The sequence below is a fragment of the Girardinichthys multiradiatus genome, chromosome 8, assembly GCF_021462225.1.
Source record: "Girardinichthys multiradiatus isolate DD_20200921_A chromosome 8, DD_fGirMul_XY1, whole genome shotgun sequence".
Lineage (NCBI taxonomy): Eukaryota > Metazoa > Chordata > Actinopteri > Cyprinodontiformes > Goodeidae > Girardinichthys > Girardinichthys multiradiatus.
In genome coordinates, this window is record NC_061801.1 from 14,648,011 (window position 1) to 14,675,730 (window position 27,720).

At 37.7% G+C, this 27,720-nt stretch overlaps 1 long non-coding RNA gene across 3 annotated transcripts in view; it reads right to left on the bottom strand.

The window, feature by feature from the left end:
• Window positions 1–824: 824 nt before the first annotated feature.
• LOC124872020 overlaps window positions 825–27,720 on the bottom strand; it is a 36,159-nt gene continuing 9,263 nt past the window's right edge. Inside the window, exons 3-4 of one of the 3 annotated variants that reach the window (XR_007039182.1) lie at window positions 14,075–14,197; window positions 825–935 (exon numbers count right to left, since the gene is read on the bottom strand). This is a non-coding gene — a long non-coding RNA (uncharacterized LOC124872020). The remainder of the gene's footprint in view (window positions 936–14,074; window positions 14,198–27,720) is intronic. The other 2 variants (XR_007039183.1, XR_007039184.1) reach the window with 2 other exon arrangements.

Sequence of the window (27,720 nt, forward strand, 5' to 3'; positions counted from 1 at the left end):
TGTAAATGCAGGTTCGTGATTGTTCCAAACAATCAAGAAGAACTGCTGAATTCCTGAGAGATCTTTTATGGTGCTGTGTTCTTTTTGTTTCCTTTGGAAACATAGGGCAAAAGCTTAAATTCGGTTTCATCAGACCATAACACATTTTCCTACCAGGTTTAGGACGATTTTAGTTAGGCCTGGATGTTTTCTTTGTAAGAAAATATTTTCATCTTCCAATCTTATCACCATTCCCAAAATATGGACAATGCAGGAGATTGTTGTCACAAATAAAACACAACCAAATATTATTTTGTACCTTTGTATTTTGCAAAGTATGGCTTTAGCTAAAGGATGCAATGAACGCAAATGTCTAGGAAATGATAATCAGGTATCTGAACCTCATCTATGGTTAATCTCTATACTGTAACTGATGGCAGCTGCAAATTGAAAGAGACTGAAGGCTGCAACTGAATTAAAAGGGCATTAAATGAGTGTTAGTTTAAGGGTTTATACATCTTTAAATTCAGGTTGTTGTAGCTGCTTATTTTTACCTTTCATACATTTTTTTCTGTGGAAAAAAAAAATTATCATGGGCTCATTTTTCCATTAAAAAGTTAACATTCTAACAAGGGTGTAAACATTTTTCTTGGCCTCCGTATAACTGAACTCTATGTCACAATATGATTTATAAGACCCTATTAAACTCTCACTTTGGATAAAGGATCAAATCCAGTGGTGGTACAGTTATATCCTAAGAGTCATAAGGGCTCTAACACTAAGCAGGACTTAAGTGTAAGAACCCATTCTGTCATGTGAGTGTAAAAAAACACGTAACACGTTCCTTTAGTGACATGACTTTTTTTAATGGGAGTGAATCACTGGCATCACAGGATCATCCCAGGCTCAAGTCTCTGTATTTAGGTTGCTGTCTATAAGGGGCAGAGTGCACATACCTAGGGAAAGAGGCAGCAGGGAAAAAAAGAAGAGAGTGTTTTACGTCTTTGCAGCTGTTAGAGGAGATTTATAATGCAGCTGGAGAAGATGGATTATGCACAGGAGTCAAAGGCATGTGGTACATGAGAGAACAGAAGAGTGACTTCAAAAGCACAGATGATATGCGCAGACTAACATTTTACTACTTACTGTATGTCTTTCTTCATAATTACAGTATCACTCAGGATATATTTAGATCTGTTAAAATAATGTAACCATCTGCATAATGGTAAATAAGTCCAATTGCTTCAAATAGGCATAAGACTTTTGAGAAACGGACCCCAGTAGGCTTTATTTGCTTCAGACATTTATGACAGCAAAAATTATTTTTATACGTTTTCGGTTTAATCTGAATCTCGTTTGTCAGATTCAGATACTTTTATTGTTGCTCAAAGGGGATTTTTTTTACAGTGGTAAGAGAAACAAAAACTGAGGCAATAACGGTAGGTACATCAAAAAAGAGCTTAAATAATATAATCATTAAATTTATTTACATGTCTAAAGGCCAGAAACAGACAAAAAGGATGTCAGGCACACAACCAAAAGTTACAGGAGAGTGATAATTCTGAGATCAATGAATGATGATCGCAATCCAAGGAGAAAGTGGTGTCAGCAAAGTATCTGTCTCAAATAGTTGTTAGAAAGATGAAAATACAGTAGATCTAACCGTATGGCGCCAAACCTACCAATGTGCTCTGTGGTAAAACTGGTGTACCAAAGTAGCAAATAACTATTTGTGACAAAAAGAAAACCAACTATGCCATGTTGACACTTTATACAAAGCTGTGCAGTGTGTGTGTAAAACATAGCGGCATTAAAACTAAGCAGCTAAAAGTCCCACTCTTCTACACATAATCAGTCTGTTTTATCAGTGGTTGTTAAACTTTCCTAGTGACATACTGGTAAGCCCAAAAGTATTCATAACCACGTCGGATAGTTGTAAATAATTGTCAATAAGTTTCATTCAGCCAAGAAGTTTGTTTCTGATAAGAAATGAGGATTATTAAAGTTTAAAAATGGAAGATATTTCATTTATTTTATTAAAATGGCTTTTGTATTTATTTATACCATAAATACCTAAACAATTAATGGAACACTTAATATTGCTGGCCAACATTTTGCATGTTTCTACTGGTATTTTAAAGAAGTATTCTTGGATGAGGAGATCTAAGTATTTTGAAGGCCTATCGTCATCACCCTAATTTTAGCTCCCTGCACAGACTATCAGATTTAAATCAGGGTCCTGGCTAGGTCGCTCCAAAATGTTATTACTTCCAGTAAAAAAACATGTTTTTAAAGCCAAATCATTACTTTAACCCCAAGTCTGCCATAATCATTTTGGGCTTCACTGTAGCTGCCAAAGTTTTATTTTGAGGGCACCATCTGTCATGCCACTCAAACTCTGAGTGTTAGTTTTCTCACAATAACCTGTTTGGCTCTAAAAAAAAAAAAAATCACTATGATCAGAAAAGTAAAACCATGCAGGAGGTACAGTCGAAGATAGGCGGTAGCTAATTTACCAAAGCAATGTGTGGATATCAGCGGGCTCTATTTACAAACATAAAACACAAAAAAATAAAAACCCTAGAAAAATATTTAGTAATTTCTTACCTGAGAAACATCCTGCTCACAAACAATACAGGTCCTTCTCAAAATATTAGCATATTGTGATAAAGTTCATTATTTTCCATAATGTCATGATGAAAATTTAACATTCATATATTTTAGATTCATTGCACACTAACTGAAATATTTCAGGTCTTTTATTGTCTTAATACGGATGATTTTGGCATACAGCTCATGAAAACCCAAAATTCCTATCTCACAAAATTAGCATATTTCATCCGACCAATAAAAGAAAAGTGTTTTTAATACAAAAAACGTCAACCTTCAAATAATAATGTACAGTTATACACTCAATACTTGGTCGGGAATCCTTTTGCAGAAATGACTGCTTCAATGCGGCGTGGCATGGAGGCAATCAGCCTGTGGCACTGCTGAGGTCTTATGGAGGCCCAGGATGCTTCGATAGCGGTCTTTAGCTCATCCAGAGTGTTGGGTCTTGAGTCTCTCAACGTTCTCTTCACAATATCCCACAGATTCTCTATGGGGTTCAGGTCAGGAGAGTTGGCAGGCCAATTGAGCACAGTGACACCATGGTCAGTAAACCATTTACCAGTAGTTTTGGCACTGTGAGCAGGTGCCAGGTTGTGCTGAAAAATAAAATCTTCATCTCCAAAAAGCTTTTCAGCAGATGGAAGCATGAAGTGCTCCAAAATCTCCTGATAGCTAGCTGCATTGACCCTGCCCTTGATAAAACACAGTGGACCAACACCAGCAGCTGATACGGCACCCCAGACCATCACTGACTGTGGGTACTTGACACTGGACTTCTGGCATTTTGGCATTTCCTTCTCCCCAGTCTTCCTCCAGACTCTGGCACCTTGATTTCCGAATGACATGCAGAATTTGCTTTCATCCGAAAAAAGTACTTTGGACCACTGAGCAACAGTCCAGTGCTGCTTTTCTGTAGCCCAGGTCTGGGGAATGCGGCACCTGTAGCCCATTTCCTGCACACGCCTGTGCACGGTGGCTCTGGATGTTTCTACTCCAGACTCAGTCCACTGCTTCCGCAGGTCCCCCAAGGTCTGGAATCGGCCCTTATCCACAATCTTCCTCAGGGTCTGGTCACCTCTTCTCGTTGTGCACCGTTTTCTGCCACACTTTTTCCTTCCCACAGACTTCCCACTGAGGTGCCTTGATACAGCACTCTGGGAACAGCCTATTCGTTCAGAAATTTCTTTCTGTGTCTTACCCTCTTGCTTGAGGGTGTCAATAGTGGCCTTCTGGACAGCAGTCAGGTCGGCAGTCTTACCCATGATTGGGGTTTTGAGTGATGAACCAGGCTGGGAGTTTTAAAGGCCTCAGGAATCTTTTGCAGGTGTTTAGAGTTAACTCGTTGATTCAGATGATTAGGTTCATAGCTCATTTAGAGACCCTTTTAATGATATGCTAATTTTGTGAGATAGGAATTTGGGGTTTTCATGAGCTGTATGCCAAAATCATCCGTATTAAGAAAATAAAAGACCTGAAATATTTCAGTTATTGTGCAATGAATCTAAAATATATGAATGTTAAATTTTCATCATGACATTATGGAAAATAATGAACTTTATCACAATATGCTAATATTTTGAGAAGGACCTGTACAGTTGCTGGCGCTGAGCTATCTGTTGTAGCTGTTGCATGAAGTCAGTTCTGTCCTCATTCCTCAACCTTGTGTTATTACTTCCCCTTAAAGCCAGGGTTCTAGTTGCCTTCCATTTAGTTTCTATGCTGCTGAGCTCCAGAACCAGCTCCTTGATCACTGAAGGTGTGCCCCTTTAAATCAGGGCTAACAACATTACTGTGCACTACAGCGGACACATCAAGTCCAAAGATTGCGTGATAATCATGTCTTAGTTTTTTATTTATTTAATTTGAATTTTATTGTATCTTAATGCCTCTGGTGTTTATGTTTTTATGTGATGCTTTGGGTTTTTAATTATTTTGTCTTTTTGATATATTTAAAGATTTTCTTTACCTCTATTACTTTCCTACATTGTAAAAAAAAACACTTTAAATTACCGTGTGTATAGTTGGTGCTATACATACAAGGTTTCTATGCCTTAAATTATCATTTAAAGGGATCTTTGGGAAAATAAGAAAGCTTAGTTTTGATTATAACGCTCTTTTTGGCAGGAAGACAATACGTTTTCTGTTTTAAACAACTGCATATTGTGTTCAGCTGTTACAATGCCTTGCGAAAGTATTCGGCCCCCTTGAACTGGTCAACCTCTTGCCACATTTCAGGCTTCAAACATAAAGATATAAAATTCAGATTTTGTTTGAAGAATCAACAACAAGTGGGACACAATCATGAAGTGGAATGAAATTTATTGGATGTGTCAAACTTTTTAAAAAAAAACAAAAAACTGAAAGGTGGGGCGTGCAATATTATTCGGCCCCTTTACTTTCAGTGCAGCAAACTCACTCCAGATGTTCAGTGAGGATCTCTGAATGATCCAGTGTTGTCCCAAATGACTGATGATGATAAATAGAATCCACCTGTGTGTAATCAAGTCTCCATATAAATGCACCTGCTCTGTGATAGTCTCAGAGTTCTGTTCAAAGCACAGAGAGCATCATGAAGACCAAGGAACACACCAGAGAGGTCCAAGATACTGTTGTGGAGAAGTTTAAAGCCGGATTTGGAAATAAAAGATTTCCCAAGCTTTAAACATCCCAAGGAGCACTGTGCAAGCAATCATATTGAAATGGAAGGAGTATCAGACCACTGCAAATCTACCAAGACCCAGCCGTCCCTCTTTCATCTTGAACAAGGAGAAGACTGATCAGAGATGCAGCCAAGAGGCCCATGATCATTCTGGATGAACTGCAAAGATCTACAGCTGAGGTGGGAGAGTCTGTCCATAGGACAACAATCAGTCGTACACTGCACAAATCTGGCCTTTATGGAAGAGTGGCAAGAAGAAAGCCATTTCTCAAAGATATCCATAAAAACTCTCGTTTAAAGTTTGCCACAAGCCACCTGGAAGACACACCAAACATGTGGAAGAAGGTGCTCTGGTCAGATGAAACCAAAATCAAACTGTTTGGTCACAATGCAAAACGATATGTTTGGTGTAAAAGCAACACAGCTCATCACCCTGAACACACCATCCCCACTGTCAAACATGGTGGTGGCAGCATCATGGTTTGGGCCTGCTTTTCGTCAGCAGGGACAGGGAAGATGGTCAAAATTGATGGGAAGATGGATGGGGCCAAATACAGGACCATTCTGGAAGAAAACCTGTTGGAGTCTGCAAGAGACCTGAGACTGGGATGGAGATTTATCTTCCAACAAGACAATGATTCAAAACATAAAGCCAAATCTACAATGGAATGGTTCACAAATCCAGGTGATGGAATGGCCAAGTCAAAGTCCAGACCTGAATCCAATCGAGAATCTGTGGAAAGAGCTGAAGACTGCTGTTCACGAACGCTCTCCATCCAACCTCACTGAGCTTGACCTGTTTTGCAGCAAGAGTTCAAGGTTTTCTGGCTGAAAATTCATTGATGTCAATGTGAATTTGGCATCTAAAACCGTTAACATATGTACGTCCAAGTATGTATGTTATCAATCTAAGCAAATTTCTCAGTGGTCACCATTTGATTTATCAGATTAAAATATATGTATGCAGCATATTTTTATGGAGGCTAAATCAATGCTAAACTGGGCCTTGTTATTCACAAAACTTTTCACACTTAAAATCCAAAAAGGAACAACAACCCTGTGCAGACCTGTGACCAATATGGGTCCCCTTTTATCTGTAGGTATTATAAAACCTTCTGTTACAAGCAAATAAAAATTATTCATGGGGGCCATTTGTGAAACATGACATTTTTACCTCTGCAATCCACTGCAGATATGATTTACTCAGGCAAGAAGCATTTGAACTGTGTATAAATTGCCTAAGACACACAGGCTGCCATTTTATTGCCACATAAGAAAACTCGGACATCGCATGACATACTGTCAATCTTGTGAGAGGGGGAAATGTTATGAGCATGCTGGCTTTCTCCATCACCTTCCTGTGTAGGAGAGAGTGAAGGTATGCAAAAGAGTAACTTAAATTAGCCTGATTGCACTCACTTCAAAGTAGATGAAGCCAGCATAATGTCAAGAATATTGGAGCAGTACAGCAGCAAAAACCGCCCTTATATGTGACAGACTGTTGAAGTTTGAGACTTTAGTCTGACAGAAACATACTGCTCCATTACTTTTACTTAACTAATGGCAGTTTACTAGATGTTAGTTTTTTTTAATGTCATGAACATAAAATTACTGTTCTACTACTGTACTTTATTTATATTAGCAATGTATAACTACCGTTAAAATCACATATTTACAGAAATATTATAAAAAGACATAACTATTTTTTGCCCTCACTCTTTGACATTAAATCAGATTAAATGTTTCCTGTTTTATGTCAGCTAGGATTACCAAACTTATTTATATTTGCTGATTGCCAGAATAACGAGAGAGAAAACATTTTCACCTTTTCCAAATTCAGAAGTTTATGAACATTTTCTTGGTATTTATCAAAACTGCCTTTTAAGTTGTATGACTTCATTGTAATAATTTGCTGTAATCTGGCCCCTCCTTCTGACAGAACCAGTGAACTGAGTCAGGTTTGAAGGCCACCTTGCTAATGCACACATTTCCAACAGTGCCCTCAGAGTTTTTAGATCCAGGCTTTGTGATGGCCATCCCAAAAACTTGACTTTGTTGTCCTTAAACTACTTTGTAACTAATTTGGTGGTATGCTTAGACTCATGTTGACATCTTGATATGGATCTCATATCTTAGCCGATTTGTTTTGATTTTCTAATGTCACACAAGGAAGCAGAGTGAGGGGCTGCAATAAAATACTTCCACAGGTGTGCCTCCATTTAACTCAGATATCTTGAATTAACCTATTACAGAAAAAATAAATATCATTATTCTTGCATTTAGCAAATGTAAACAATTCCAGTAAACCTAACTGACTGAAAATAATAAAAGTTGAGTCTGATTAAATGTCAGTGAGACAAAAAAATATCTTGTTTCAACTGTACAGTCATATCCAATAAATTTGAATATTAAAACATTTATTTTAAAAGCTCAATTCCCCAGGTGAAACACATTATATAGGTTAATCACACACAGATTGATGTTTTCAAGCCTTTATTTTGGTTAATTATGATGATTTTCTTCTTACAGCTAATGAAAACACAAATCTAATATTAGTATATTACACCAGACAAATAAAAACATTTTTACTGCAGAATTGTTGGGTTACTGAACAGTATGTGTAATACCTGGTTGAAGGTTATTTTTAAAATGTACCTTTAGTCTGACAAATCGACCCTCATCAGAACGCAAATGACGTGGTTTATACATTCATTCATCACCCCGCCATTTCAAGCATGTAAAACCTTTATTGATTAAGACACAGCATTCAAGTTTTAAACTACCAACAGCCAATATTTGCAATGATGGTTAATTATGGATATTTGTGGATTTCCAAAATAACAAGTTTAATATTCTTAATAACACCTTTCAATGTCTGACTCCCCATATTTTGAGATACTAACGTACTAAATCTCTGGTCCCATGACGCCATTTTGAATGACCTGCTAAAAGACAGCCCTGTAACGTTACACCTCACATCTGACTTGTGTGGATGTGTTTTGTCACACTTACAGTTAAGCTCAAAATTATTTATGCCTCTGGCAGATTTAGATTTGAAGTAGTCTCTTCAGTCTTTAGTCTTTGTTTTTGCATGGCCCAGTCCAAAGTACTGGCTTGAATCAGAAGGATAATCTGTGGAGGGATCTAAAGATTAGGGGGATGGAGAGGGGGCCTCCCATCCTTTGGAACTCATCACCCAAGATAAATAATAAAAATACCAGTGGAAACATGCAAAAAGCTTTTGGGACTAACTATATAAACCAAGAGTATTTTAATAGCTTTGCTACTTGGCATTCTCATTGCTTAACATGATCCAAAATCCAAATTTGTTAACTTGTCTCTCAACTCCCTGAATGCATAATCAAAGTTCCTTTCTTAGATTTGATACTGTCCCTCCAGCAGCACAGCGTGTTTTTAATAACCCCTTAAACTAATCCTCACTTTTCACCACTTCAGCCAAACTATTGCTGAAGAATTAACCCAGTTTTTCTGAGTTTTATATATACTACTCCCTGAAACCCCAAGAGTTTTATCTGCCAATCAACCCTGATATTTGGATTAATACCAGAGAGCAATTTAACTGTAAGAGCTGGACAGATTAGACCGTGTTCACAATCTTTGACAGACTTCGTGAGCAAAACACTATTGATTTCTCCACTGCAGGTGGGACCGCTTCAGTGTAAATTTATATATATTATATATATATATATATATATATATATATATATATATATATATATATAACATTTGGCAGTGTTTTCTTTTCCTGACATTTCAGCAGTCAAACTAGGTTCAACCTGACAGGAGCAACATAACAGCATGCTGAAGTGCCTGGCCAGGCAAAACCAACACAACAAATATACAGTAAAATGATAATACTTGTGTTGACTCTGAATAATTCTGCCTGAATTCATGTATGCATGCCTAAGAAAAGTATGAAACTGTATTTTTCAAAGTAATGTGGAGTTTTTACAGGACCAAAGTTCAAACAGGAACTTGGTAGCCACATGGTGAGTTGTTAAAATTAAAATATCTTTTTATCTGTTTAAAGAGCTATAACATTTACTAAAAATCACAGGGAAATATATTAATTAATGATTGAAAATATGGTTTAACTGCATTTAAACAATGAAGGCGCAATTTCAAAGTGATTTAATGTCTAATGACCATGAGTTAAATTCAGTTGAATATGGTTTAGATCAGCAGTGGATAACACTGGTGTTGTTACAAGTATTGCTGTTTGTTTGGTGTACATTTAATTTCCTTTTATTTCCAGTAAAACTTTACAACATGTCTAAATAACTGGCTAATCCTCAATATGATGTTAATAACCCTCTCAAACTGGCACTGGGTTAGAATAAAAAAGATTCTCTGAACAAACATCCTGAGTTAAATTAATTTATTTAAGGAAATGAGTTCCAATATTCTGCTTTGCAAACATCATGGTTCAGTGAAGTCAGACAAATTGGTTTCACCTACACTGCAAACAAAGAAAACTCAAGTGACTTATATACCATTGCTAATAGTGATTTTACATGACAATGAATGGTATGACTTGACTGTTTTCTTTCGGTCTTTCATCATAAGTAGGGCCATTTAAAATAATTCTGCATGGCATTTTACAGTGTTAATGATATATAATATTCATGGGCTTCATCGGATGCAGTGTGCATTAATACTGAATGAATGGATATTGAATAAACATAAATGGGATCTTTTTCTGTGCTCATTAGAGTTCACTCCAACAAAGCTCAGTTATTTGGATTGCTTCAAAGACAAGACAAAATATAGTTTTTTCAGCATGGCTATTTTCATTGTTAATAAGGCACTTACATGGCTTTGAATGGTATGATATGGGTCTTTTTTTTTCCATTGCGAGTAGCACACCTTTCAAATAGCGGTGAGCTAACCAAATAATGATGCACGGGATGTGGCATGCTTGCAAATAGAGGCTGGGCAGCAGAGCCATTGGCCAAGGAGGGCTTGGAGTTACGTGCAGAAAACAACTACAATTTTGGTTTTTGCTAATGTTTGGCCTTAGATAACTCAGAGACTGCTGGGATAGTTTTGCATTTTTGACTGTCCTTAATAGGAGCATCTCTGGATCTAGTGGGAAACTCGAGCAGCTCTGGCAGTTAACATCCTTATGTTAAGATCAAAGAGTTATGGTTCTGCTGGGAAATTCATATCCTGATTTTTTACTGACTATTGGAGTTAAAGTATGAAGCCATAATGAACAGCAAGGACAGACAATCTATTGGTCAATGTAGAGGTTAGTTACTGAGGCAGCTAAATATTTTTTTTTTAAAGTGTCCTGTCCGGCAGAGCAGCATTCATAACTTTGCTTACAAGTGGAGCATTACAGCTTTTGCTATAATGCTCTGCATGAATAAAGGACGGGTCTACCCTGTCCAAATGAGCCAGCCAACCAGAGCTGCCCAAGGACAACCCAGTCCCAACCCCCAATTTATAGTTAATTTAGTGTTAATAATGTACATAAATCATGTGCTTCATATGATGCTGTGTGCATCAATATTGAATAAATAGATGTTGAATAAACACAAATGGAATCTTTTTTTCTGTGCAATAGTGCAGACACCACCAAGCCTCATACCCACACTGCGTCCCCCCCACCCACACCTAGACGGGATCAACTCACCTCCAGTCCCCGGCAGGCGGCTCAGCTCCATCATAACCAGCCGACCAAGCCAACTGCTGGTGACCCCAGATCAGTAATGGGATGCAACCCCCCCACCACACATGCTCCAATCCCTCCATGGCACCCCCCAACTGGCCACACCGACTCCACCCTACCCCAGGCGTGACGGCAAGTGGAGCAGCGCACAATTGAGCCCGCCCAACCAGCTGAATATGAGCTACTGAACAGACAATGCTGACTGAGCAGTCCCCCCAATTTTTTAAGCACATTCCGATGCTGCTTTGGTGTTGGAAGATCTGGAATGTTCACACTTTATTTCAGACTGAGAGTTACCATTAGATTAGAATAACACTGCTTGAAGGCCAATAACTGCAAATTAACAATTTTACTACTGAAACTGTTTTTATTTGAACTATGTTATTGTTGTTTATCATCTCAAACCAGTATGTTGGCCTCTGACATAAACAATACATTTACGTCTACGCAACTGCAGGGAGATGGTTATGCTAGAAAATTGTAGTTGATTAACAGATTCTGAAATACTCACATCAAGTGTGCCTAAATACAGTGCCAATTATTTATTTCATGCTCTCCTTCTCCATCTGATCTTGTATGTTCAACTTTTCTGCTTTTCCGTTTTCCTTTCTTTGTGTGCACAGTAATGGCATTCATACTTTTGAAATATGTTGTAATGGTGGCAGAAGATTCATGCTCACAGGGAACCTTTTGACAGTATAAGAACAATGGGTTATGAGTACAAGTTATGTAAAATGACAGGGTGGATAAGTAGGTTAGGTTTTTTTTTATTTTTGCTACTTATAACTGGCAATAGAAATGTACTTTTGATATAAAACATCCCTCTTTTATGGGAGCTACTGACAGCAAAGATACGTTCTACTATGCCAGTATCTCCCTGCCTCTCTAACACTGTCTTATTACCTGCTTCCACCCCAAAGGAAAAGACCCGTTCTAGCTGTGATCCTCCAACCCTGACACTATCTGCTCACCGTTTCTGCTGATACCACGCAAAATGACAGCTCAGGGTCCTCTGTTCTGCCTCCAGATAACAAAGCAAGAGGCCCATAAAGCAGAAAATATCAACTCAAATTCAGCTAACACAACCTCCAGTGACAGCGTCTCCATCTTAGTTCACTTGAACTTCGATCCAGCAGAATTACCAAGAGCTGTGCTTGTGCACTTATGCTGCAAGTTGGTTAGCATTAAGCAGATAAAGAATGTGCCAAAGAATGCATACATGTAATTGAAAAGGTGGTGTAAAAGTTGATAGTCTGAAGCAGAATGTTTTTATTTTTTTTCCACCTAAAGAAGTGTTTGTTTGAGTCTAAGCAAATTGCAGCTACATTTTTTTTTTAAAAGAGTTTTTACTGTGAATCTGGCATCACATTAGGAATTCAAATGAATACACAAGTACAAATATATGTGCCACATGAAGACTATTAGCAGCTTCAAAACATTGTAAAAGGGGTTTCATATGATCAGCTGCCTGAAGGTGGTTGCTGAAAGGAGTGGTTTTTGACACAGTTTAAGCACTCAATGATCACATTGTATATAGTAAGTAATTTGCAGATTTCTATTTGACACTAAATTAGAGGGCTTTTCACTGGTGTGAAGGGATATGGATTGTACTTGATCAGCTTCAGTTTGAAATATAAAACACATCAGTCAAACCTTAACTGGCTTTATACCGAACAGAGATACACTCTTTGAGGTTTATGAAACCATTATTCTGTTTGCATTTTTGGTGGAATTTCAGCATCTGGACCACCTATAGTTGAAACAAGCATGAAAACCTCTACCTAAATCCTTATAGGGGAATTACTAGTTTAGTTCATAATAATTTTGTCTTAATCTACACATTAAATCATGCTGATATTCTTGCGCTTTTCATTATCATGGATATTCATAAAAGTCCGCCTATGTTTCTATTGTTTCACATTTTTTAAGATATTTTTTGGGTGATGAGGTACCAAAACTATGAGAAGATTACCATCAATTTCATGTGGCTTGCTAAAATGACAGGATGTAAACGGGGTGCCATCACCTTGAGCTCTGCCATCATAGACGTTGCATCAGCACCACCACTAGATACTACAGAGTGTCATGGCCAGTTTTTAACCCTCAAAGACAACTTGACCGCTATTGTGTGTACGATGTATGCAAAAACATCTTTACTTAATAACACCACAGGTTATTGCCATTTTCTTTCTTTTTCATCATAAAAGTTTTCAAACAACAGTTAAATTGCTTTTTTTCAAATAAGTGTTCCCACTGCCTTTGTAATCACATGTCAATGTTTTGGCAGCCATGGCCTCTTCCTGTTGGCATCAACAAGTATGACCAGTGGAACATTGGTCAGAGCATATGTGCAGAATCAACTGCACCTTCTGTTGTTGTCTTATTGTGCCTCCAATTTCTGCTCTTTAGGTAGCAGAGGTGGCTAGAGTAACATGCATTCCTGACTGACTTATGTTGTGTCCAGGTCTCCATTCAGATTCACGCTTTAAAGCACTTATAAGACCACAGGGCATGGCATGTTTAATGTATATGATGGACAAATAACTTAGTTTGTTCTTTATAGTCTTTGTGTTTTCTTTGATGTCTCTTTCTTAAAGTTAGAAAGTGGGTTGGATGGGCATCACTCTATTTTACCCTAATGGTATCTTGTGCAATGCCCAAAATAAATGTAACAGCATTAGCTGCTCCTTCACATAACGTAAAATGTTGGATAAGTAGAAAGCAATGCGTTTAGAGATCTCAATGGAAAATTCACTTGCTTTCACTTTGGCAAATTAATTGTTGGTCTTTATATTCACTACTGGCTTTATATACTTGCAGTAAATATGGATTTATGGTTGGAAGAATGCTTTCACTATTCAACTATTAGCTACAGAGACTGCTGAAACTGCATGTTAGCCTTGGTTGCTACAAGGTCAATGAATGATTGAATAATCCTGATTATATCAATGCATCTGACTAATTGAGACACCTTATACCTTGAAAATAATTTTGGTCTCTTCTCCGTGTTTGAACATTTCCGACAGCCAAGCTAAAATTTTAGCTGTTACCCCTTTTGTTATACATTTGCCTATACATGCCAATTCTGTGTTTGGAAAATAACATGTTCTCCCTGCACCCAAACTGACCTTTTTTGGGTACGCTAGCATCCTCCAAATATTACAAACCATGTCTGGGTAAATAGTGATTTTTTTAAATTACTGTAGCTGTATATGTCTCTGTGTTGGCCCCACTTCTCATCTGGTAAAGCCCTGAAAACAACAAAGAGGTTATGCAAAATGAATGACTGAAAAGATAAGGATGGGATACAGTTTGCAAATGCAACATTTCAAAATCTACTATCTCTCCTTTGTGCTGGAGAACACTGCCTACACATTGCTGCATCAGCAGAAAACGTATCCACCTTATATTCCTTACACTCACAGGCATGTGGCAGTCATTAGCTGATTTCAATCCAGATTGAATGAAATAACATTTGAACAAAGAAAATGGTAAAAGAATTGGGTTTCCATCTCAGGAAATGGCTCAAAGTAACTTACTTTAAACGTTAGGATGACCATGGAGTGCTTTACAAAGGATAACTCATAACCTGGATTACTAAACAAGTTATGTTTGAGTTTAAAATAAGGATATTTATCTTTAGTTTAGTTCTATAAAAAATATACTAAAAATGCAGATAACTTCATGATGGCAAAAAAGATTTTTACCTGCAATTGAATACAAAGAGCAAAACTCATAATATATACCACAGTATGTAGAACATAGCGAGTGCTGTCTTGTGCCAACTACTCAGTTCACAAAAGGCTAAAGTGAAGTTAAAAACTCATGCATACTCTTTCACAGCATGAAAGACAGTAAACAACACATCCCAATAATATTAACGCTATTAAAAACTTAAAAATTACCATTTCTTACTTCATCCTGTGGAAAGGACCTAGTGAAAGCTGATCAGGTCGGTATAAAGTTCGAAATGGCATCATTAGAAGAACGATGAACAATTTTTATCCATCTTCTAACCCAACAGACTCAATCACAGTTTTTGACCGAATGTTTGGTCAATACTACCAAACTGCTCTACCAAAAGTATAAATGAAGCATTTGTGATAAAGAACTACCTCAGTAGTTTTTTGAATATTTAAACATGACATATTTCTAATGGTTCTAAACTCATGATCTGTAGTGTAAAACGTCAGCAATATAAACACAGTGATGAGCACAGACTTAAGGTTCAAATGCCTTAAGAATATTTTTGTACCATATTCAGTCCAAGTAAAATTTGGAAAAGTTGTGCTGTTTCTACGAAATAAAGTTAAGCGTTGAAGCTTTGTAAACCTCAATATAACACTAAGGTTGAAACTGAGTGAGTGTCTATCCCAAATTGGCTAAACACTCACTCAATTTCAACTTGATTTTCTTAAAAAGCATACACAATCAGAAAAGAGGGAATCCAGAAACCGAATGTCAAGACAAAAACTCAATGAAATAATATCTTTTCATTTCAACAAGTGGGCCCTAGGTGATGCAGCAGGGAGAGCTTTGTCGCATGAAGGGGGCTAATGTCTATAAAGCAGAACATGCACTAGAACGTATACATCCAGTCATCCAAACTACACCATTTTGTGAAAAGCATTCACTCAGCCCCCCAAATAATTGAATTGCTGCATATTTCACAATCAACTGTTAGGCGATTGCGAACGACCGCAATTCAATCACAAGTGTGGTAGGCCACATATAATCACAGAGCGGGGTTTGCAGATGCTGAGGCACATGGTCTACAGAGGTTACCAACTTTGTGCAGGGTCAATAGGTAGATGTCCAAACATGATGTGGCCTTCAGATTACCTCAAAACCAGCAGCATCTAATCATCACATCACCATGTAAAAATCAAAGCGGTGGTGTAAAGCAAGCTGCTGCTCGACTATAGAGCACTGGATATGTGCTCTCTGCATTGATGAATCACACCTCTCTGTGACAATCCAATGGACAAGTCTAGATTTGGCAGCTACCAGGAGAATAGAACTTTGCTGACTGCAATGTGACAAGCGTACCGTTTGGTGGTGAGGGGATTATAGCATAGGGCTGTTTTTCAGGAGTGAGACTTCGCCTATTTGTTCCAGTAAAAGAAAGCTTTTGTGTTTCAAAATACTAAGACATTTTGGGCAATTTCGTGCTTCCAACCTTGTGGATAAACAAGATTGTCTAGCTTGTACATAGTCATGACCTGAATATACAACAACACTTTTGGGAAAACTACAGTGGAGCCTGCGACCCAGGACGTTTTGTCCAATATCAGTGTCTGACATCACAAATGCGCTTTAGAAGAATGGTCCGAACTTCCCATAAACACACTCCTACCCTTTACTGAAAGCCTTTTCATTACATTATTACATCATATTAAACCCTTTTGATAAAGCATGCAATGACACTCAGGTTTATATGTGTTAAGGCAGAAGAGTGAAAACCTTTGATAATATATCGTTATATATTATTACATTGAGCATCATACTTTATTGAATTCATTTTGCTTTGTTAAAGTAATGTAATGTGTCAGTCATTTTCTACCGCTTCTTCCATAGTGGGTCACGGGGAAGCTGGTGCTTATCTCGAGGTCGAGTGTATGGGCCGGAGGGTACACCCTGGACAGGTCGCCAGTCCATCGCAGGATGTAATGTGTCAATTGAACAATTCAAGAAATTAATATTTGATTTTTGAAAGAAAAACAGCACATTATAATTAAAAGCATATATTTTCCAGCCCACAAACCTGATCTAATTTATTTTGATTCTTTCCATTTGGTTTCCAGACTCTGCTGTAAAAGTTTGGTTTTCGTAACTCACAGGTTTTGTGAGGGATGCGACCTTCAAACTTTTGATGGATTTTTCCTTTTCATTTCGGTTTCACCATTAACAAATATGAAAATGTATGAAAAGCTGCATGGAATAGAATGACTCAGTTGTGATAGACTGAGGAATGCAGTCATTCTCTTATCTGAATGTGTGCAATCTGGATGTGAAAACACACAAAAGCATAAAAATATAATTGCATGACAAAACCAAATGTATATGCACAGATAAAGACACAAACAACACAGATGCTTTCATCTGATACAGCAACAGATTTCACAGACCGCTCAATATTTCTGGGACAAACCTCTCAACACTTTAATGAGTAAAATATTAACTCATGTTGGCTGGCTGGATTTACACAGTAGGAATACTCCGCTAACTAGGTTTCACACAGGTCAGAGAAACACACATACACACAGAAATAACAGATTTAGCAAACACTTGTCTTCTGGAAGTTGCATACTTGAAGGGATGGGCCTGCTGTTCTGTATTCAGTGACTGCCCATAGTTAGGATATAACTCATTTCTGAGAGAAAAAGCTTGACACCCCACTGTGTCTCCTATTGGTTTACTTTTGTGTTTGTTTTTATTCTACTATAAAATTGAATTCCCTGGCTTGCACACTTGGGAGTAATCTGCCTGAATTTACTGCAGCTGTAATGCCATTTTCCTCGGAAAGGTGACCTCCACTCCAGGTGTGGTAAATCCATCATAGATTCCCTGTCACCTACATTTCTGCTGATAATGACAACATTCCATTGCAATGTACTGTCATGCTTGCTGATGGCTTTGTCTGATGAAAAGAATCTTAAAGTTTGGTACATCTAACTGGGTGGATTAGAGTATGTTTAAAATGTCACAATGATACATGTTAGTAATATATACACTAAAAAAAACAAAAAAACAAAAAAAACAACACAACCAGGAAACATTCTGATCAGAGCTCCAAACCATCCCAATTGACTCCTAAGGACTTGCCGTGTATCTACTTCAGGCTCCCCTTCCACGACAAAGCTCTTGATCCTAGCTCTGCCAGGGGCCAGCCTCTCTACAGAAAAATGTTATATCAGCCACTTATATTTGGAACCTTGTTTTTTTTCGATCTTGACCCATATCTCATGATCACAGGTGAGAATTTGAGCTTACATTGAGAGTTCCCCATTTTAGGCTCAGTTCTTTTCGCACTACGACAAAGCAGATGCCCCAATCTGTCTACATATTTTTCTCTGCTTGAAGCAGAGTCTGATGACCCAGGGGGAGGAATCCACCTTTTTCAATTTAAGAAGCATGGCCTCAGATTTGGAGGAGCTGACTATCATCCTGGAGGCTTCACAATCTTCTGCAAACCCCTCCAGCCCATGACACCAACAGTATCATTTACATAAATAAAATGAGACCTTGATATCCTCCTGTCCATGTTTTTCTCTCTACGTTACAATAAGCAATCATGGCAGAATCAAACTTGCACTAGGAGCAAGCTTGACTTTTTGTTCTTGCTCTTGCTTTTGCTTTGGGTATTCAAGGACTGGATAACCATTAGCAACAACCCAGGTACCCCATACACCTGTACCAACCCCCACAAGCTACCCCAACAAACAGCTTCTCCAGATTCACAAAATGCAACCTAAACAAAGAAAACGTCGCTCAAAAGAGCTTGAATATCAATAAGAGTAAAAACTATTTCAAGACCAAAAGGACGATCTAAAATGTTAACTTTACAATGAAAGTTTGTCAAAAAGAACGGACTATTAAAAAACAAATTAATAAGCTGTAGAAGTTAAAATATCGCAGCCACATTATCTCACAAGAGTGAGTACATCCCGCATATTTTATAAAATGTTTTATTATACATTATCATGAGACAACATTAGACAAGATATGACACTTTGATACAATGTAAAGTAGTTAGTGTACAGCATTTTTAATGGTGTAAATTTGCTGTCCCTTAAAAAGAACTCAACACACAGCCATTAATGTCTAAACTGCAGGCAACAAAAGTGAAGGCACCCCTAAGTGAAAATGTACTAATTGTGCCGTTGTCATTTTCCCTCCCCGGTGTCATGTGACACATCCGAGTTACAATGTCTCAGGTGTGAATGGGAAACAGATGTTATCACTCTCACACACTCTCTCATACTGATCACTGGAAGTTCAATGTGGCACTTTATAGCAAGAACTCTGTGAGGATCTGCAAAACCTATTGCTCTTCATAGAGATGGCAGAGGCTATAAGATGATTGCCAACACCCTGAAACTAAGCTGCAGCATGGTGGCAGAGACCATACAAAAGGGCAGGTTCCACTGAGAACAGGCCTCACCATGGAATACCAAAGAAGTTAAGCGCATGTGCAACATATCCAGAGGTTGTCTTTTGAAAATAGATGCATGAGTACTGCCAGCATTGCTGCAGAGGTTGAATGGGTTACTGGGACCATGTCCTGTGGTCTGATGAGACCAAAATAAACTTATTTGGTTCAGATGGTGTCAAGCATGTGTGGCAGCAACAAACTGAGGAATAGAAATAAAAGTGCGTCTTGCCTACAATCAATCATGGCAGTATGAGTGTCATGGTTTGGAGCTGCATGAATGCTGCCGGCTGTGGGGAGCTACACATCATCAAAGGAACCATAAATGCCAGCATGTACTATGACATGCTAAAGCAGAACATGGTCTTGAACCTTTGGAAACTGGGCCGCATGGGCAGTACTCCAACATTATAACGACCCCAAACACACCTCCAAGGTGCCTTGGTAAAGAAATTGAGGGTAAAGATGCTGGACTGGCAAAGCATGTCTGTAGACCTAAACTCTATTGAACATCTGTGGGGTATCCTAAAACGGAAGGTGGAGGTATGCAAGGTCTCTAACATCCATCAGTCTTATTATATCATCATGGAGGAATGGAGGAAGATTCCAGTGGTAACCTGTGAAGCTTCTAGTGAACTCCATGCCGGAGAGGCAGTGCTGGAAAATGATGGTGGCCATAAGATGTTTTGCCACTTTGCTCAATTTGGATATTTTCACTCAAGAGTGTGCACACCTCTGTTGTCACTGGTTAAGCCATTAATGGCTGTATGCTGAGTTATTTTGAGGAGACAGCAAATTTACACAAGCTGTACAGTCACTACTTTACATTGTATCAAAGTGTCATATCTTCAGTGTGATCCCATAAAAAGATATAACATATTTACAAATATGTGAGGGGTGTACTCACTTTTGTGCGATACTGTATGATGATAATCCATATTATAGCAATATGTGAAGTACAACCGTAGCCCTAAAAGCTGCATTTCTGTTTATAAATTAAAGCAATTAGCCTAGGCATGTTTACATTTTCTTGTTGTTTTTTGTAATACTATAATCTTATCCAACCCTAATAATTTTAATCAAGGTTATCATACTATCAAAATCTCATTGTGGCATGTTCCTGAAATACAGTGATCACCACAAGCTGGAAGGACTACATGGACCTTAACAATCAAGTTTATAATATTAAACTGCAGGTTTATACACATAACAATAATGGCAAATGACCAAGACGCTTTACATAAATAAGGCTACAGTATAGGTTTTCTAGGAACAACACCTTAAAAAAAGCAGCAGTTCATCAAATCATATTCTGGACAGATAAAACAAAAGTTAAAACCCGAATCAGGAAATGTCTACAAAGAACCTACACATATGATCTGAGACATAAAACATGATCTAAAACAATCAAAACAGTGTGATTGCATGTACAAACATGGCTTCCAGTGTCACTGGCTTTCTGGCCTTGCCCTGACCATAAGGTTATATGGAAAGATTCTGAACCGTACAAACAAAGATTTACAGTCATCTCAGGGTCAGGCAAATACAGCTGATGGCATTTGGAAATATACTGCCAAAGCAGCCCAGAGTTCCTGAAGAGAAATAAATTAATTATTTGGCAATGGCCAAATCAAAACATTTAATGCAACATAAAATTTACTTGATTAAAATAAATTTGAATGTATAATTAGCAAAGTCCAAAAATAATTGAATATAGATGTAGTAATCTTCTTGTGAACAATAACTCACTTCAGGCCAGGAGTTTTTACACCCTTCCAAACGTTCTGACATTTTTAATCTGCCATTATCCTCGTGTGTGAATGCAAGTTCATTGTGCATGCATGAGATATTTCCTGAATAGAGGATCTTTGATTGAGGGTGTGGCTGCCGACCATAGGCCGCACACCATGTAATTTCCTTATCAAGCTGCTGAAGATTTAAGGAGCCGTGAGAGGACGTGACTTCACCTGATGCTCAACCTTCCTGGTAGAATCAAGCCATGACTATCCCACAGAGTATTTTTTCAACAAATCTTCTGAGCATTGTGTTCATATTTCTTGCCTTATCCCTTCGAGTTCAACTACTATAGTCTCTTACCTCACAAGTTAACGTTCACCTGTTGGTTTGCACGCCGACCCTTTCTCTCTATTGCATGGAGGATTCCTTCATGACAGACACCTGATGGAAATTCCTCTACTGTTGTCCACTGCAGTAGAGGATCCAGCTGCTACCACCTGCCTGCTCTCCATCGTTATCTGTTCAAACTCCATCTGAATATCAAGCTTCTAAAAACCACTGGAAGGATTACACACCTCCAAGGAACTCCCACCAGGGTCTTTGGTTCCCTTAAGCCTCTACCACTCTCCTGTGCACAGTAACCCTTAATTTCTATCAGTTATTTCAAGTATTTCTCCTTGTCAGTTCCCCCTGCTCCAACTAACCATTCTCTTCCTCCAGATGCCACCAAATCTGCTCACAGAAGCCTCCTTAATCATTCTATCCTTCTTTGTAAATAAATCCTTTTATCAGAGTCCTGCATTGACTCCAAATGTGGGTTTCCCAGAAACATGATGGTATCATTGCAAACCCCTGCCCCAATTCTAGGTCATTCCATTTTCCCATCATCTCTGATCAGCTTCTCTGTTCAAAGGCCAAAATAGCATCCCCACAACATTATACTGCCACTGCAATGCACCAAATGCCAATTGAGTAATTATTTGTGTATGTTTAATATGCTTTTTGGATTACAAATTAAATGCACTTTCTAAATCTAAATAAATGTTAAAGAAAGCTTGTTGACAGGAACATTTGAGAACCTGTATAGCAAAATATAAGCCTCGTCAGAAAAAGGTGCCTGGGTTTTAAGTTCAAGTACTTTGATAAACATCTCCCACTGACCACCTCAGAGAATGGTAGCTGCACTTGGAGTCTGATGATTTGAAGTACTACACCCTTAGTTCTGACCCCCATTAGAGATTTTGCAACATTGTACTGAGTTGGAATTGGCCCTATAGGAATAAGAGTAGACTTTCATGATTTGACGGTTTCCACAGGTTTGATGAAGCTGGACCTAAAGTCTTCAGGCTTGAATGGGTCTGGTAATCCATTCCTAATGGAGCCATTATTCTCAAGAGCACATTTATTTCCACCAATCCTGAATGGAGAAAAATGATGGCAGTGTCTGAGACTAGAGGGACTGACATTTTGAAGTTATTATTTGTGTGACAATGGCACAAATATACAGACAAACGCATACAAACAAGCAGATTTTCATTTTCGACCTTATAGACTTTGTCCTCGAGCCAATGGTGAAACACATGCCAGGTTTTGCCCAACGGCTCGGGATGCCGCTGGACTCTGTCACAGTCAGTGATATCTTGAGAAGTATTAGGTATGAGTAAATGGACTTTACGAAGATAGAATATACCAAATTAGATTTTTGATTCTTGACTGGGAACTTTTATATTACCATCTTAAAGTTCTTGTTTACATTCTCTTTTTGTGATCTGAGATTCAGTACACAAAATGCACTGTCTCTATTGGCTATTATTCTTTAATATGTTTACACGTCTTCTTAGACAGCATATTATATACTTTGTATTCTTTTCTCTTGTTTAAAATCTGCATGACACATTTTGTGACTAATCTAAATGTGTTTCATGAGAAGCATTTCTGAATATAGGGAAGTAGAACATTTAAGCTGCATAAAAAAGTGATACATCTGAGCACACGATCCTTCATACCCCTGGCAGATTTAAAATAAAATTATTTTCATACAACCAAGAAGTTTCTCTCTGATCTGAAATGAGACAAGCGCATCGCAAAATATTATGAAACTCTGCAAAAGGAGATTCAACTTAGAAAAAAAACAAATTCTGACACTTATTTTCTCCTTTTTCAATAATTATTGTAAAAATCCTTTTTAGCATTACAACAATCAATAAAGCAAACAAACCCTTCTTATAACTGCTGATCAGACTTTAGCTTGTTTCTGATGTTATTTTGATAATGTATATTTAGGCACTCCAAATCTCCAAGTTTGGAAAGCATTATGACAAGGAAAGCATCCTTATCATTACCCTATCCTGTAGCGCCCACATTCAAGTTTGGACTCTGGTCAGGCCACTCTAAAAATTTTTCCAGTCAGACATAACATGTTGGTAAAATTAAAACATTAATCTAAGCATGAATCTACCAGTGATATGAATAACGTTGGGTGTCAGCTTTATCTTACCAAGTTTAGAGCAGAAATTCTGAAGAGCAACTTCTAGACCTTTCTGACCCTGACTAATGTGGTGCCTAAGGTAACATAAAGCAATGAAAATTGGCAAAACTTGCTGCCTGAAGGTGTGCAATTACCACTAGTTGCCATACATCCGATGTAAAAAAGGCTACAGGCCATTCAGAATAAAATGGTCCACTTCATTAATATCACAATAGCTGTAAAGCTGCCACTGCCACTCTATCCTCATCCGACATAAAACTGATTTGTGATAGCTTCAGTCCGCCAGCCCTCAGTCTTCTTAATGATCATGAGATCCATCACACTCATTTAATCAGAGCTGTAAGAAAAGCAAAGAAGATCTATGAGGCCATTGTTTGCTTCAGTTGGTCCTTTTGTGAAGGTACTCACCCTTTTTCTCCCTTCCTTAAATCTAGATCATATAATTAGTAATTTAGAGCATGTGAATTTTCAGTTCTTTCAGGAACATTGATAGCAGTGGTCCAAGGAGATCCTTACATATTTTAGTAGAGGTTAAGGAAAGAGTAAATACAATAGTTTATGTTCTTAAAGTCAGTTTCGATGTTAGGTTTTATACTTTACATACAATGCTTTGTGAACATATTCATATCCATTGCACTTTCCACTTTTTGTCACATTAACACCAAAAAATGTATTGTAAATGTATTTTATTGGGATTTTATATGACAGGCCAACAATAAATGTATTTATTTATTCTTTTTTTTTTTACACCATTTTGTTTGTTTTACAAAAACAAAATAGAAGTAATCTGAACAGTGTGCCATGCCTTTCAATCAGTATCAGAGTGTATGTGGCTGAATATAAATGCATGCCATGCTTAAAAATTTTATTTTGTAAATCATTTTGAAAGGATTTATATATTCTTTTCTTCCACTTTACAATGGTACAATACCTTGTGTTTATCACAAAAAATCCCACCAAAATCTATTGAGATTTGCAGTTGGAACATGAGAAGCCTTCAACACTTTCAAGGGCTATGAATACTTTAGCAAGGCCTAGTAAAAGTCCTTCTAGAGAAGTTTGATTCAGCTTGTGTTTGAATAAAAGACCAGGTGGAACAAGATTGCTTCAGTAGACTGATGACCCTCTGTTAGGAAGCACTAAGTTGTTCCTTAACTACTTTGTTTGAATGTTGTAAACTAAGTTCTAAACACTCCATTTTGAATCAGTGTAATAGAAAAATGAGTACCCTCTGTGGTAGCCATTTTGTATTACAGGTAATTGAAGGTGAGTGGGTGTTTCATTGGTTGACCAAAATTCAAAATAATTAGAAGTGTGAAATGACATAAATTGTGTATGTGTTTGCATTACGTGTGCTCTATATTTCATACCTGTTAAATAATTGATAAAGTTGTGATTTTTTATGTGAAAGTTAACTTGTTTTTCTTTTCCCTATCTGGAAAGCTAATGTGATAGGCCAGTTTGAATGGAGATGGTGGGCTCAGTATATACAGTATAGGTGGACTGGATGTGGCAGAGAAAGATGGATGGGTTGCCATTTTGGAAGCTCCTGCTTTGTGTAATGACTTAAAGAAAATAAACTTCTTTTTTACTGCTCAGTCAAGCCATAGTGACATCTTGTATTTTCCAAACTTCACCTCTACATGTAAAACAAACAAAAAACTGCATCATTTGAATTCTGCTGCTTCACATATTTATAATTTTTGTGTATTTTACTCTGAATTCACTGTCACTATTGTCATAGCTGCAACCAGCTAGTGTTCAATGCAGCCAGGTGTAGAGGAGGCATGCTGCATTGGTGGACTCAAGTCCCAAGAGGAACCTGGAGTTCATTGTGCAGTCAGCTGTGCATATTGAAGTGCTAGTGGTGAGAGTGGGAGTGGCATGAAGAAAAACAGAAATAAGCCCTGTAATTTCTCCATCTGCATGGCACAAAGGTCTGTCTCATGAGAACTTGTGAATATTCTGCAGAAAGAGTCTTTAAATTCAGATAATCTGCAGTGGTATTAACTTATAGGCAGGCATAAAGCAAAATACAGATCTAAAACCGAAGACATATGACAAGTAATGACAATATTTTGAAAACTAAAATTAAAGACAGAATGGTACATGATTTGTTTGATGCTTTAATTAGTGATGAAAGGTATGAAAATGTTTACCTTTTCTCCTGCATTTATTCCTTATAGAAGCCTCATTTCAAACTATCAGGCCTAACAGTTTGCAGATTCAGTGTGTGGGCCTCTGCATCTGCAGGTCAGCAGAACGTTGCCTAAAACCCATGATAGATATATCAGCAGTGATATACTGAATATCTATCAAGGTGTGCTAGTGTCTATAGTTAAAATCTGAATCAAATAAATAGGTCATATCAGGCTTCTGTGAGCTCGATGACATGCTGAGAAGTTCAGCAATTTGATTCTTTGCATGTAAACATAACAGGACGGTGTGATGCTGTTGCTGACTTCTGAGGTAACTTGAAGGACAACCTGAATCTTTAGTGACGACATACAGTTTAGCCATAAATGAATTTAGGTAAAAAGTAATCTTTTAATTTTATCCAACATGTTCTTTCTCACTGAAATTAACATTATAGCGTTTTGAAGTAGCCCAGACAGAGTCCTGACTTGAATCTTGAATAATGGAACATTATAGTCATGAAATCCTAAAAGCAGATGGCAAGGCTAAACAACTGGCAAAACAGTAACAGTTCTACTATGTTTGAGAAACTTTTTAGAGCTTAAAGCAAATAGTTTTGAACCCCAATATAAAGTGTAACTAGATTAATAATTAACACCAGGCAATGTTTGAAAGTCACATAATTGTAACAAGTAAGCATTACAGAAATAAACATGTGCAACAGGTCTTGCTAAGGTTAATGGAAAACAATGAATGCAAGGATATCCCTGTAGTTAGCACCATCCATCTTTCCGTCAACTCAGACCAGTTTATGGTCCCTGCTGCTGAAAAATGTCCTCACAACATGATGCTGCTACCACCATGTTTCATTATGGGGATGGTGTTCTCAGGGTGATGGGATGTGTAGGGTTTGCACCAGATACAGCATTTTCCTTGGTGGCCAAAAAGTTCAATTTTTATCTCATTTGACAAAAACGCCTTCTTCCACACAGTTAGGGAGTCATCCGCAGGCCTTTCGGCAAACTAAAAACACACATTCTTATTTTTTATTCTTATATTTTTTTCTGGCCATTCTTACATAAAGCCAACTCTATGGAGTATACAGCTTATTGTGGTCCTATGGACAGATACTCTAGTCTCAGCTGTGGAATCCTGCAACTCTTCAAGGTTACCTTTGGTCTCTGTGCTGCCTCTGATTAACGTCCTCCTTTCCTGCTCTGTGAGTTTTGGTGGGCAGCCCTCGGGAGCTTTATTGTGGTACCATGTGTTTTTTTGGTTGAAGATCATGGATTTTATGGTGCTTCACTGGACCATCAAAGATTTGGATATTTTTTATATCACCACCCTGACTTGTACTTCAACAACTTTGTCCCTGACTTGTTTAGAGAGGTAATTGGTCTTCGTGGTGTTGCAGCCTCTGGGGAATTTCAGAAAATGTGTGTTTTTACAGACAGATCATGTGAAAATTAGATTGCACACAGATGGACTTCATTTCACTAATTGTGTGACTTTTGAAGATAATTGGTTGAACCAGAACTTTGGAGCGGTCTAATAGCAAATGCACATGCCAATGATTTTATTTTAGATATATTTTTCTCGCTTCACTTCACCAACTTAGACTATTTTGTACAGATCCATTACATAAAATAAGATTAAAAACCTTTAAATTACAGGTTGGATGGTAACAAAATAGGTAAAAAGCTAAGGGGGTTGAATACCATTGCAAGCCACTGTTTTAGTGAACCGAGTTACTGAATACATTAACTTTGCAACAGTATTCTAAATGACTGAATATGGATGTATATAATATAAATGTAAGGGCAAAATAAATTTAAGCTGGAAGTGATCAATGGCCATCTCAATGCACAGTCTCATTTGCCAATAGTTGGTGCTATTTTCAAGCTTTGAAAAAGATTTTCAGCCACATTTAGAAAAGCTCTGTGGTGAAACAGCAAAAGGTTGGTTAATTTTGGACCTCATCTTTGAGAGTTATACCAAGTTTCTGATTGGTGCCAATTGATGGTGAGGGGTAGACTTAGTCCATGGTTAATCCAAGTAAGGGTTAATCCAAATTTGACAACTTCACATAAGGTCTGAATTATGCAATACATGTTTGTAATCTATTATACATACAGTTTGAAGCTGAAATGATTAAGGGCATCAGGAGGGAAATCCATCAGTAAAATATGTTAGTCCCTGTTCAGTGTATGACCGAGGAAAACATGCAGTCAGAAAACTATGACAGATAGGATAAGGCATTC